Here is a 13,325-nt window from a genome sequence, read left to right on the forward strand (position 1 = left end):
CACACACTGTCATTAAAAACAATGATAGATTTATTTTCATAATCACACACTGTCATTTAAAACAATGATAGATTTATTTTCAGAATCACACACTGTCATTAAAAATGATAGATTTATTTTCAGAATCACACACTGTCATTAAAAACATGTAAAGGCCTGTGTTTCTAATTTATAAATTCCAATGTTATTCTTCTTTTCTGTTTGAATCAGTACACCTGAAGGTATGTATTATTGTAATCTTTTAATCACTTATTACTAGAGCACGGATGTTATGACCTAAAAATGTTACAAATATGCAGACATTTTATGACCTAAAAATGTATTAAAATATGACAATAAATATGATAAAATTCTTTTTGTCACATTTTCTAAATCTCAAAATCTTGCCGCTCTTTAAATTAACTTTATATTGAAAATACATTTTTTAAATCTAGAACATTCAATAATAATAATAAATAAGTAATAATATTAATTTTATTATTATATTTTGAATGTAATTAATTACTCATTCCAGAGGTAACTCTCGACTCTGCACAGAATGAAATAAATGTCACAATTTGATCGGCGATCAGAAAGAATTATAATAGCAAATTACATATATATTTTATAGGTTTCAGATAGGAACGATCTTCTATTTTCACGCAACATTGACTTGTAACGAGAAAAAGACCGCTCAACATCGCAGGATGTTATTGGGCCATATTTGAAGTAGGGCAAATCATTAGAGTTCGATTGAGGCTCAACTTTCTGTCACTTACTGCGCATCTGTCTCTTTCTATAGGCCTATAGCTTACTCTCCTAAAAATATATATTTCTAAGAAATATAATTTTAAGAAATTACAGACAAGGTTAGGAGATGTGAAAAATCCGTCTTTGAGACGACTGAAAACAGATGTGCGAATAAGGAATACAAAGATAAAAATATGACAAAACACAAAAATTCCTGGGTGAATATGACCATAATATGAAAAAATACAGGAAAATGGCAAAAAACGTTAAAATAGCCAAAATATGACCTTTTATGGCCCGTGAAAATTGCATTCTTTTAGTCACCGTAGACTAACTTAACTTGTATTTTCCATGGAAATAATATAAAGAAGTTAAATATGACATGTTATAAACATCCGGGCCCTACTTATTACTTCAGTTATCTTTGTTTTAATTCCTGCATTTTCAGAATATGGAAAAATCCTTGACGTAATTTAGATCGTTATTTTCGATGTACGTCTATTTTCTTCTTCCTTGTCTTAATTGTCTTTGTTTTTATTTTTATTTTATTTTTCATTACATATTTACGTATTATAAGCCTCCGTGACTCAGATGGCAGCGCGTCGATCTCTCACCGCTGGATACCGTGGTTCAAATCCCGGTCACTCCATGTGAGATTTGTGCTGGACTAAGCGGAGGCGGGACAGGTTTTTCTCCGGGTACTCCGGTTTTCCCTGTCATCTTTCATTCCAGCAACACTCTCCATTCTCATTTCATAGCATCTATCAGTCATTAATAATAAATCACTTTGGGAGTGGCGACCCCATCGTACTAACAGCCTATATCTGCTTCATTCATTACATCCCTGACCCGGCCAATGACTGGAAAACAGGTTGTAGGATTTTTTTTCTTCATTTACGTATTATAAGTATTAGTATGTTAGGAAGGTTTTCCATTGGGCTTACTGCGTGTGTACTTTCAGATAAAAATAAATAAATAAATAAATAAATAAATAAATAAATAAATAAATAAATAAATAAATAAATAAATAATCACGAAATCTACACTTACGTAAATCTGAAAACTCGTTGATTCATTGAATAACTATATACCCTCTAATGCCCATTGCACCCTCTTTTCCTTTTTTAAACTTGGGTGGGTTACTGCTCAAATAGTAAGTTACATTTTCTTCACCAGGTCTCATTAAAATAGTACATTCTACATTCTTCAATCTTTCTAGAGAAACCGAGAGCTCTATTGAGACGGATTACAACTATTGAGGACAATGAGATTCTCGACCATTGCTGGGATCAAAACGACGTCCTCATGCTTAATTACCTAACCACTAAGCCGCCAAATTCAATATTAGTTTCTTAACATCCACATATTAAGTTAGAGTAGCGTGTCCATCTGTTGGCCTGAATCGTGGAATTCCTTAGACTGGTATCAAACACACGATCTCCTGTATATAAGGTAGCTCACTTACCGGGTCGATCACAAAATGTTCCAATCCCAAGTTAATCTCACGAACAGTAATTTATGACCTATAAACTAGAGTTCAGCTAAAAGATGACATATAAGCAGATCAATTTCAGGAAATGGATTATCAAATTGGCTTTGTTTTAGCAAAACCTTGACGGAAAGAAAACGCGCCAGGCGCTGCTAGATCCAAGTTTATTTTAGGAGGCCATGTATCGTGTCGTGCGTTTGTGATTTGCTTTGATCTGTCTTTCTCTCAGGGGGCCTTGTACTGCTCTAGTTGTGACCATTACAGAACACAACATGATGTTGGAGGGGGAGTAGGAAGCATTTAGGGTGTATTACACGCTGCTGCTATGAGAGGGGGGTTGGGGGGAGGGGGTGGGATCGTAACTCTCGGGCAATTTGCCACAACATGTCAAGTGATGTCAAACTCGTCTTGAAATTGCTCCAGGGAGTAAGTCAGTGTGATATGCCATGGAAACGGTTCTATTTATGACACAGAGGGCCATGAGTCAATCGGAGATAGAGTAGGCAGTGGAACGATAAATTGCATTGTTGATTGTCTCAGGCTGGATGTGAATGATAAGGCTAATGGAATGTATCAAGGGGGAAAGGCGCATTCTGTCCTACTGGTTCTGATCAAACGGAAACTTCTCTAACAGCACTGTTGAGGATAACGAGATTCCGTGATTAACACAGTAAAGCCAACATACATCATGTGTTGTGACCGGACAATATATCGTAGCGTAACGGTTAGTGTTATTAGCTGCCGTCCTCGGGGGCTCGGGTTCGATTCCCGGTACTGCCAGAAATTTGAGAATAGCAGAAGGGCTGGTGTGTAGAGGGCATATAAGTCTCTGGTAACACTTCAACTAGAGTATGGTTCCAGTGTATGGGACCCTCACCAGGATTACTTGATCCAAGAACTGGAAATATATCCAAAGAAATACAGCTCGATTTGTTCCGGTTGATATCCGAAAAAAAAATTAGCTTTACAAAAATTTGCAGTCTTTTTGATTGATTGATTGATTGATTGATTGATTGATTGATTGATTGATTGATTGATTGATTGATTGATTGATTGATTGATTGATTGATTGATTGATTGATTGATTGATTGATTGATTGATTGATTAGTACATGCAGCTCACCTCCATTGGGGGGTTGGGGGGGGGGCTGAAAAGAGCTACACCATCTCTGGATGAGGACACGAATTTAGTCCGGCAGTATGACTAAATGGTTAGCGTGCTGGCCTTTAGTCACAGGGGTTGTGAGTTCGATTCCCGGCAGGGTCGGGAATTTTAACCGTAATTGGTTAATTCCCTGGAACGGGGACTGCATGTATGTGGCATCTTCATCATCATTTCATCCTAATCACGACGCGCAGATGGCCTACGGGAGTCAAATCAAAAGAACAGTACCAGACCTCTCTGGAAGCCACACGCCATTATTATAACATAAACAAATGAGTTATGAAGTAAAGTAATGGATATTATTGTAAGAAATAACTTTTTAGTGATTTTTACTTGTTGATGATGATGATACTTGTTGTTTAAAGGGGCCTAACATCTAGGTATCTGCCGCTAATGGTACGAAATGAGACGAAATGAAATGAAAAATTAAAAGCCCAAAAACATTCACAGACCACAATTCAAAACGTGAGGACGATGGATGGATGGATGGATGGATGGATGGATGGATGGATGGATGGATGGATGGATGGATGGATGGATGGATGGATGGATGGATGGATGGATGGATGGATGGATGGATGGATGTGCTTTCCACCCAAAAGTTCGAGGCGAATCCGTTCGTCATACATGTTAATAGTAGTGCCATTCGCTGCATACAGCTGCCTTTTTGCCACTTTCCTGTGCTCCTTCAGAGAAAGGGGAAATAACTGATATGTCAGCCCCAGAATCTACAAGGAATGTATTGCCTGTTGCCTCATCAGTGATAAGTCACCAACCGGCGAGGCTTTATGCTCCTATCAACTGCCACATCTAGTGAAGGGTGTGAAAGTTGTCTGGCATGGTGGTATTATTGTTTGTGGAGGAGTGGTATGAGCAGGGTTTATTTTATTTTTTGCTAGGGGCTTTACGTCGCACCGACACAGACAGGTCTTATGGCGACAATGGGATGGGAAAGGCCTAGGAGTTGGAAGGAATCGGCCGTGGCCTTAATTAAGGTACAGCCCCAGCATTTGCCTGGTGTGAAAATGGGAAACCACGGAAAACCATCTTCAGGGCTGCCGATAGTGGGATTCGAACCTACTATCTCCCGGATGCAAGCTCACAGCCGCACGCCTCTACGCGCACGACCAACTCGCCCGGTGAGCAGGGTTTAGATCACTTCCGAGTTCTGTCTCAAAATTTAAAATGATCCCAGCAGAAAGATCCTTCTTGATGTCTGCGAACATGACCCAGAATTTTTTGTTCCGGAATGTGATCTCACTTGCAGATCAGGTATCTGAGCTTCCATACGAGACAATCGGACAATTGCAGAAACTATGGGTGGCGGATCATCAACCATCACTAAAAGTAGGCTGATTTGTTTGAGTACTATGCATGCTTGGGTTTGGAGTCGGGAACTCCGATATTTTGTCAGCCAGAAGCTAAAATGGAACGTACCTAAATTGGAAGATTTTGAATAAAAATGGGTTCGTAAAAAGTCGTCTTAGATTTAGGTTCCGGTAAGGTTATGCATTTCGCGTACAAGCTATGGAGATTTCTCGTATACAAGCTCTAATTTAGTCAATCATTTATTGACTTTTCTACCCTAGAACTCCTCGAATTCTTGAATTAAACGTGTCATGACGTCTGTAAAAGGGGTTAGAAACACTGGCCTTCACAAAAAAGTGGAAATAAATTCCGCATCGTCTACTTCTAATGTTCCTAAACACATGGTTAAATTGTGTTAATTCCAACGTTATGGCGGTTGTGAAAAAGAGAGCTTTGATTTGCATGAATCATACTTGTATGTTCTTACGCAATATCGGAGAAATTTTAACCGACACACGTGCAATCTCCGCATCACTTCCAGTATTTTGAGGTTGAGGTCTATTTACGTTTCCTATCACACGGTTTTACATGATAATATCCCCTTAATTACGTCGGGGTGACCAGTTCGGGCGTAGACAGAATTATTTCATCACAAGGCAGAGAAAAGCGTACATTTATTTCATTAGCAAACACAACAGCCACTACGAAAAACAAAACACTGAGCACGGCAAACAAATTAGAAATTGAAGATATGTCACTGTATTGTAAGATTTATCACCGCTGAATTCTCGATGTGTCAAGGCTTCCACAAATTGTAAGAACCAATTATTTTGTAAAGTAAATAATTGCATATTATTTCAAATGCTTATATTTACTAACCGGCGTAAAATTATGGGGAAAAATAATGTCCAAAGTTCTAAGGTATCATGTTTAGTCTCCCGCAGTGATGATGGCCACTTAATGTCTCTGTTCTAAAACCGATAACGCAGAATAGCTCTTAACATTCCGTCATAATATTAAAACTTTTTATAACCATGAATTATGGTTTAAGTTTTATTTTAATACACTTATACGTCGTTTGTCCCCTTTATTTTTGAAAAGTCGTAATGTTTTATCCGCAGATAATCGCTTGCAAGTTGTGTTCAAGTTCCAAATGACTGGTGTAACACTAGAGAGAGATAGCTGCGGTCCCTTAAGTGCGTCCAGTATCCACTATTCGGGAGATAGTGGGTTCGAACCCCACTGTTGACAGTCCTGAAGATGGTTTTCCGTTGTTTCCCATTTTCACACCAGGCAAATGCTGAGGCAGTACCTTAATTAAGGCCACGGTCGCTTACTTTCCAGTCCTAGCCCTTTCCTGTCCCATCGTCGTCATAAGACCTATCTGCGTCGGTGCGACGTAAAGTCAATAGCAAAAAAACTAGAGAGAAATCCTAGTTTAAACAAGTTTATAATTGAAAAATATAAAGAAGACGAATAAGTTTGAGTGGCGTGTTTAAAAGTGGGAAAGATCACAATATGAAGATAAAGTTGGAATTCAAGAGGACAAATTAGGGCAATTGTTCGTTTATAGGAAGAGGAGTTAGGGATTGGAATAATTTACCAAGGGAGATGTTAATTAGATTTCCAAATTCATTGCAATTATCTAAGAAAAGACTAGGTAAACAACAGATAGGGAATCTGCCACCTGAGCTACCATTCTACATGCAGATAAGTGGTGATTGATGATCATAAAGGCAACTTTTATAAGGAGAAATCTGACCAAAGAGAGGTGCAGTCTTTTTCTTAACACGAAGCTCCTCACTTGGAGAAAACGATTTATTTATCTTTTCTTTGCCCACTTCTAATGCATGTTCAGAACGAGTTCTCAGTCTGATGAATACATTTTGGAGGAAAGAAATAGGTTTAAGCATAGACATCCTAGAGGGTGAATTTTGTACAATTTGTCATGTCAAGAGCTCAAACAATACCAAGACGAGTGATAGACATGCAACCAATAGAGCAGATAAATACAAAGTGGTGTATATAAATCGGGTGGTATTCAAAACGGCTCACTTTCCGTCTGATACGATTGCTTTCTAAATGTTAAGAAACTCACGGAGATTCACTTACTACCAAATTCGTCTTTGTTAGGCATCAATTGTTTCCTCAATTTTGCTTGTTGCTGACTTGCTAGTTGTTTTGCCATACATTAGTTCAAGATGCAGTGAAAAAATATTGATTACTAAGTCTATCGTAGTCATGCAAAGGGCATTCAGGAGGAAGTATGGTGTGCGTGACCTTCCTAAGAGAGACATGATACTAGCTCCAGTGAGATAATTAGAAACAGCTGGATCTTTGTTGAACGAATCTGGCAAACATCGCACATCTGGTTTGTCAGAGGCGCTAGATGTTCAGAATCGTTTATATCGGTCTCCTAGGAAATCATTACGTCGTTTGTCTCATATTCCACATGTAAGGGAGTGCCCAAGGTAAAGAAATTGCGGCCATAGAAGATGATTGCCATTCACGAGTTGCAGGAGCCGGATAAGGAAACACGAGTCCGTTATTGCACATAGTTCTTGGATTTTATTGGACGGCTAGCGGGAATTCTGAACATCACATGGTCCATAGATGCCTAATTCCTTGTGACTGGTTACGCGAATTCTCAAAGTATTCGTATCTGGGACACACATAACGCACACATTATACTTGGAAGACCTCTGTACCCACACAAGGTCGGAGTTTGGTGTGCAGATTCGGCAAAACGAATAGTGAGTCAATTCTTCTTCTCGGATACGATGAACACAGGCGGGCGCAAGGACATCTTCCTGCCATTTGTCGAACGAGTATACGGCATTGATCTAAGTTAGGGATATTTTCAGCAAGACTGAGTCCCTTGGTCTGATCATCAGTTTCTTTGAGGACAGAGTTATCTCTAAGAATTTGTAGCCAATATCACTGGACTTAACACCACCAGATTATTTCATGTGGGTTTATCTCAAGAATAAAGTGTAACGAAATCGAACACGAACAATTGAAGTTTTGAAGACCAGCTGGGGTTCCATCCGGGCCATCCGAACGATGCGGCGATCCTCTCTCTCAGTTGTCTGTCGCGCTGGGCCTGTGCCAGGTCTACGAGTGTGGGTACCTTCATTTGACCACTGCTGCCATACACGTTGTATCGTAGATGCCTGTCGGCCAACACGTGCAGCGACAGTACTTAGCGATAATCCAGCCTCACACAGCCCAATTATCCGAGCCCTCTCAAACGGCGAAAGTTGTTGATAGCGTGCTCTTCTCTGTCGTCGAGGCATGTTTGACGGGGAACACTTCACTGCACAGAAGTGTTGATTCCTCCGCGACCAATCACGTGGGGAGACCTGTAGCAACAATCCAATGGGTCTGAAACTTTGATCGTTTACATACCTACATGGCATCGTTCCACTTCTTGAAAATCAACACAAACGACCAATGCCTTCATGGTGTTGCAATTTCCATTTTCTTAAGTGTATCATGGTTCCTTAGGCTACACTGCATATAGGAAGCCAACCCATATCAACAAGTATCTCCATGCGGATTCACACCACCACACTGCACAAAAACTTGGCATTGTTACAACCGTAGCAACTAGAGCCAGAATTGCTTCACTTAGAAATCAACAATAGTCCGCAGGCCAGAGAGCACATCTTGAAAACCGGGGCTACTTCTTTAGTCAATTTACTGTCCCGATGAACATCAAATCAATCAATACTGATCTGCTTTTAGGGCAGTCGCGTAGGTTGCAGATTCCCCATCTGCTGTTTTCCTAGCCTTTTCTTAAACGATTTAAAAGAACTTGGAAATTTATTGAACATCTTCAATGGTAAGTTATTCCAATCCCTAACTCCCCTTCCTATAAATGAATGTTTGTCCCAGTTTGTCGTCTTGAATTCCAACTTAATCTTCATATTTTGATCTTTCCTACTTTTAAAGACGCCACTCAGACTTATTCGTCTACTAATGTCATTCCACGCCATCTCTCCGCTGACGACTCGGATACGTATACCAAATAGTCGAGCAGCTTGTCTTCTTTCTCCCAATTCTTCCCAGCCCAAACTTTGCAACATTTTTGTAACGCTTCTCTTTTGTCGGACATTGACATAGGTCAATCGAAACATCGACCGCTTTTTTTCATAATTCGGATAATTTCTTCCTTATGGCGTAACTCAAAATGAATATGAGTATTAAAATAGCTGCTGGCAGGGTAGTGCTACTGAGAGTTTGATCTTCTGTAAGAGTGAACCAAGTGTTCGGGTTCATACCTGGTGTTTATGAGCAGGTCTTTATATACATTCAGAAAAACACCACGAGGTCTCAAGCCAGTGATGAACATGCTATACAGGATTTACTGACGGAGACGTCGTCACTCATATTTTATGTGCATGGCCAATCGATCATAGCTGGGATTAATGATAGGCTTCTATACTCTCAAGAACTGCGGCATTAGTTACAAAGTCTTCCTATTAATGCTCATGAAAATGAATATCCACAGCCTGTTTCCATCATTTGACCAGGTCAGGAAAGAAGTGAACTTCATTCATAATCCTGCTACCAACCATACCCCTGAGGATCCGGTAGTTCCGGGACTCAAAGGCATGCAGTCAATGCCTCGTCTCCTGTACTGCGGTGAGCAATATTTGACGTTCTGGCAGAGTGTCTGTAAGGTACTTCAGCTTACTCTCTTGAGCAGGGAGTTGACGTACAGCGTGGCGATGTAATTACGTCGTTTGTGTCGTGTATTGTTATTAGAGGTTTCAGGATTCTCCGTCCCGTCCTTACAGCATTTTGGTGTGGGCTCCTCAGAATCCAAATGCTTACTAACGCTTCCTAAGGTAACGGTGGTTTATGCAGTTTATGTACCACTTGCGGAAATTATTTTCCTATGTTTTGTCCTTCATGCTTTTCTCTGATTGTTTCGGGTGGATCAGGGATGTCTCTACGTAGGGTGTGAGCTCCAGCAAACGTTTGTGAGGCCAGTCTTCCCCTTTTACTTATATTAATCCCGCGTACTGGGCTGCCTCTTCCACCACCTGCACTGTACCGAAGAACTCATATTCTACATTATAATTACCATTGAGGTCTTCATTCATTACCTGAGCTTGGAACCTTAATATACGTGTCCCCTGGAGACAGTGTCCCAGTATTCTATAACCCCAGGAGCAGGGTTATATTACAGTAATTACTCTGTTTAAGTCAGAGGCCATGTTGTTTGACATAGGTCGTGATTCGCATCTTGTGAATATTTATGAACATAACATCTTGTGCTTAATCAGCGTCCAAGTTGTTGGAAGGAAATTGTGACAGATAGCGAAATTTTGCGAACTTAACATAAAAATGCGGCATGCTAAATGAGCGGCCATGTTGTTGGACGTAGATCAGTACAAGTACTGTCCACTGTGGCAATTTATTAACGTAACAACTGATTCAGATTTATTATTCATAGACGGAGGGAGAATTTCCGAAGGAGTGTTATCAAAAGAACCCATGATTATATGTGACATATATGAATATGTTGAGTAAAGTGAATAGGAGTCTAAATATGCACGTCATAACTTAATTCAGCTGCCATGAAGTTGATAAAATTATGAAATAAATGTATTTACTAATCTGGATCAATCTGCCTTCGAGACACAGAATAACTATAAATTTTCAACCTCTTACATCGAATTTTGTTGTTTGTTCTACGGTTTGCGGCAAACGACACTGAAACTATAGCTCTGCCTGTTTCCTTAACGAAGTATGTATTTATTGTTTATCACCTTGCGAAGACCCGTAACCGTTCAACCCATGACATTGGATACGCCATGCATATCAAGGGTGCTGACGACAAATTACTACGGAACCAACAAGCTATCCTTCAACGATAGTCAGATTACACTGACTGACAGAGCAAATGCAACACCAAGAAGGAGTGGTCAGAACTTTATGCCAATTGCAGGGTAGACTGACGTCACTGAGGTATGCTCATGATGGGAAATGCGCCGCTGTGCTGCGCACGTAGCGAACGATAAATGAGACACGGCGTTGGCGAATGGCCCACTTCGTACCGTGATTTCTCAGCCGACAGTCATTGTAGAACGTGTTGTCGTGTGCCGCAGGACACGTGTATAGCTAAGAATGCCAGGCCGCCGTCAACGGAGGCATTTCCAGCAGACAGACGACTTTACGAGGGGTATGGTGATCGGGCTGAGAAGGGCAGGTTGGTCGCTTCGCCAAATCGCAGCCGATACCCATAGGAATGTGTCCACGGTGCAGCGCCTGTGGCGAAGATGGTTGGCGCAGGGACATGTGGCACGTGCGAGGGGTCCAGGCGCAGCCCGAGTGACGTCAGCACGCGAGGATCGGCGCATCCGCCGCCAAGCGGTGGCAGCCCCGCACGCCACGTCAACCGCCATTCTTCAGCATGTGCAAGACACCCTGGCTGTTCCAATATCGACCAGAACAATTTCCCGTCGATTGGTTGAAGGAGGCCTCAGGCCTGCACTCCCGGCGTCCGCTCAGAAGACTACCATTGACTCCACAGCATAGACGTGCACGCCTGGCATGGTGCCGGGCTAGAGCGACTTGGATGAGGGAATGGCGGAACGTCGTGTTCTCCGATGAGTCACGCTTCTGTTCTGTCAGTGATAGTCACCGCAGACGAGTGTGGCGTCGGCGTGAAGAAAGGTCAAATTCGGTAGTAAATGTGGAGCGCCCTACCGCTAGACAACGTGGCATCATGGTTTGGGGCGCTATTGCGTATGATTCCACGTCACCTCTAGTGCGTATTCAAGGCACGTTAAATGCCCACCGCTACGTGCAGCATGTGCTGCGGCCGGTGGCACTCCCGTACCTTCAGGGGCTGCCCAATGCTCTGTTTCAGCAGGATAATGCCCGCCCACACACTGATCGCATCGCCCAACAGGCTCTACGAGGTGTACAGATGCTTCCGTGGCCAGCGTACTCTCCGGATCTCTCACCAATCGAACACGTGTGGGATCTCATTGGACGCCGTTTGCAAACTCTGCCCCAGCCTCTTACGGACGACCAACTGTGGCAAATGGTTGACAGAGAATGGAGAACCATCCCTCAGGACACCATCCGCACTCTTATTGACTCTGTACCTCGACGTGTTTCTGCGTGCATCGCCACTCGCGGTGATCCTACATCCTACTGAGTCGATGCCGTGCGCATTGTGTAACCTGCATATCGGTTTGAAATAAACATCAATTATTCGTCCGTGCCATCTCTGTTTTTTCCCCAACTTTCATCCCTTTCGAACCACTCCTTCTTGGTGTTGCATTTGCTCTGTAAGTCAGTGTATTTTGCAGATATCAGCAACAAAGTATTTGATAATCCACCGATTGCAAGCTCTGATCCCGTCTACGGATCCGTGCCTTTGATTATGGCAGAGAAAGTAATGATTACCATAAAGAAGATGAAGAATGGAAAAGCAACTGGCCCAGATGGCATACCAGCATAAATCTGGAAAATTCTTGGTAAGCTCGCTGCAGAATTCCTTGCCGCACTCTTCAACCAGAACATCATCAAGAACAAACTTCCCCGTGCATGGACAACTAGCACGACAGTCCCAATCTAGAAGGGTAAAGGAGTCGTGAGCGACTGCTATTCGACTTCTCTGCCATACACTGAAGATATTCGAACGAGTGCTGGACAACAGGCTCAGAAGCATTGTCACAGTAACATCCAACCAGTGTGGATTCGTTAAGGGCTGCAGCACAATCGATGCCATCCATGCCACACGTCTAGGGAGAGGCAGAAGAGGCAGAAGAGTGTACACATGACATTTCTGGACCTAGGAAAAGCATTTGACCGAGTCCCAAATGACCTCATCTGGCGAGCTCTTCATAGTCATGAGGTCCCGGAAGCCTATGCAAACTGGGTACGGTACAACTTATGTATCACAATATAAATAGTGTGGTCCGGATCCAGCTGGAATCTCTCTACCTTTTGATATCACCGTGGGTGTTCATCAGGGCCCAGCTCTATCACGATTATTATTTATCCTCTGCTTGGACACAGCAACGGCTGACATACAGACATCGCATCCCTGGACCCTTCTTTACGCGGATGATGTGGTACTTGCCCAACAAACACGCCTTGGTCTCCAACGCCAGATACAGACTTAGCGCGACAAATTAGCTGCGCCTCAACACTCATAAAACCGAATACTTAGAATGTGGCCCCAAATAGTGGGACCATAAGGGTTAATAATCAAGACTTGCAGAAAACCATGCATTTTAAATACCTAGGGTCAGTTGTCACTTCAAACTGTTATGCCACTTTTGATACCCGAGCGCGGGTAAATGCAGCTTGGCTCAAGTGGAGACATTCACCTGAGTCCTCTGCGATAAAAAGATGCCTCACCATCTAAAGGCAAAAATTTACAAGACCGTGGTACGCCCAGCAGCTATTAACGGGGCGGAATGTCGTCCAATGACAAAAAGCACGAGAAGACTCTTCATACAATGGAAATGAAGATGTTTCGATGGACTCTTGGACTGACTCGATGTGACCACATAAGAAATGAAGATGTTCGATAAAGGCTTGGCATCGCTCCATTTGTGGAGAAAGTGAGAGAAGTGCGTCTCCTTTGGTACGGTCACTTTAAGA

The sequence above is a fragment of the Anabrus simplex genome, chromosome X (genome assembly GCF_040414725.1).
Source record: "Anabrus simplex isolate iqAnaSimp1 chromosome X, ASM4041472v1, whole genome shotgun sequence".
In the NCBI taxonomy this organism is placed as follows: domain Eukaryota; kingdom Metazoa; phylum Arthropoda; class Insecta; order Orthoptera; family Tettigoniidae; genus Anabrus; species Anabrus simplex.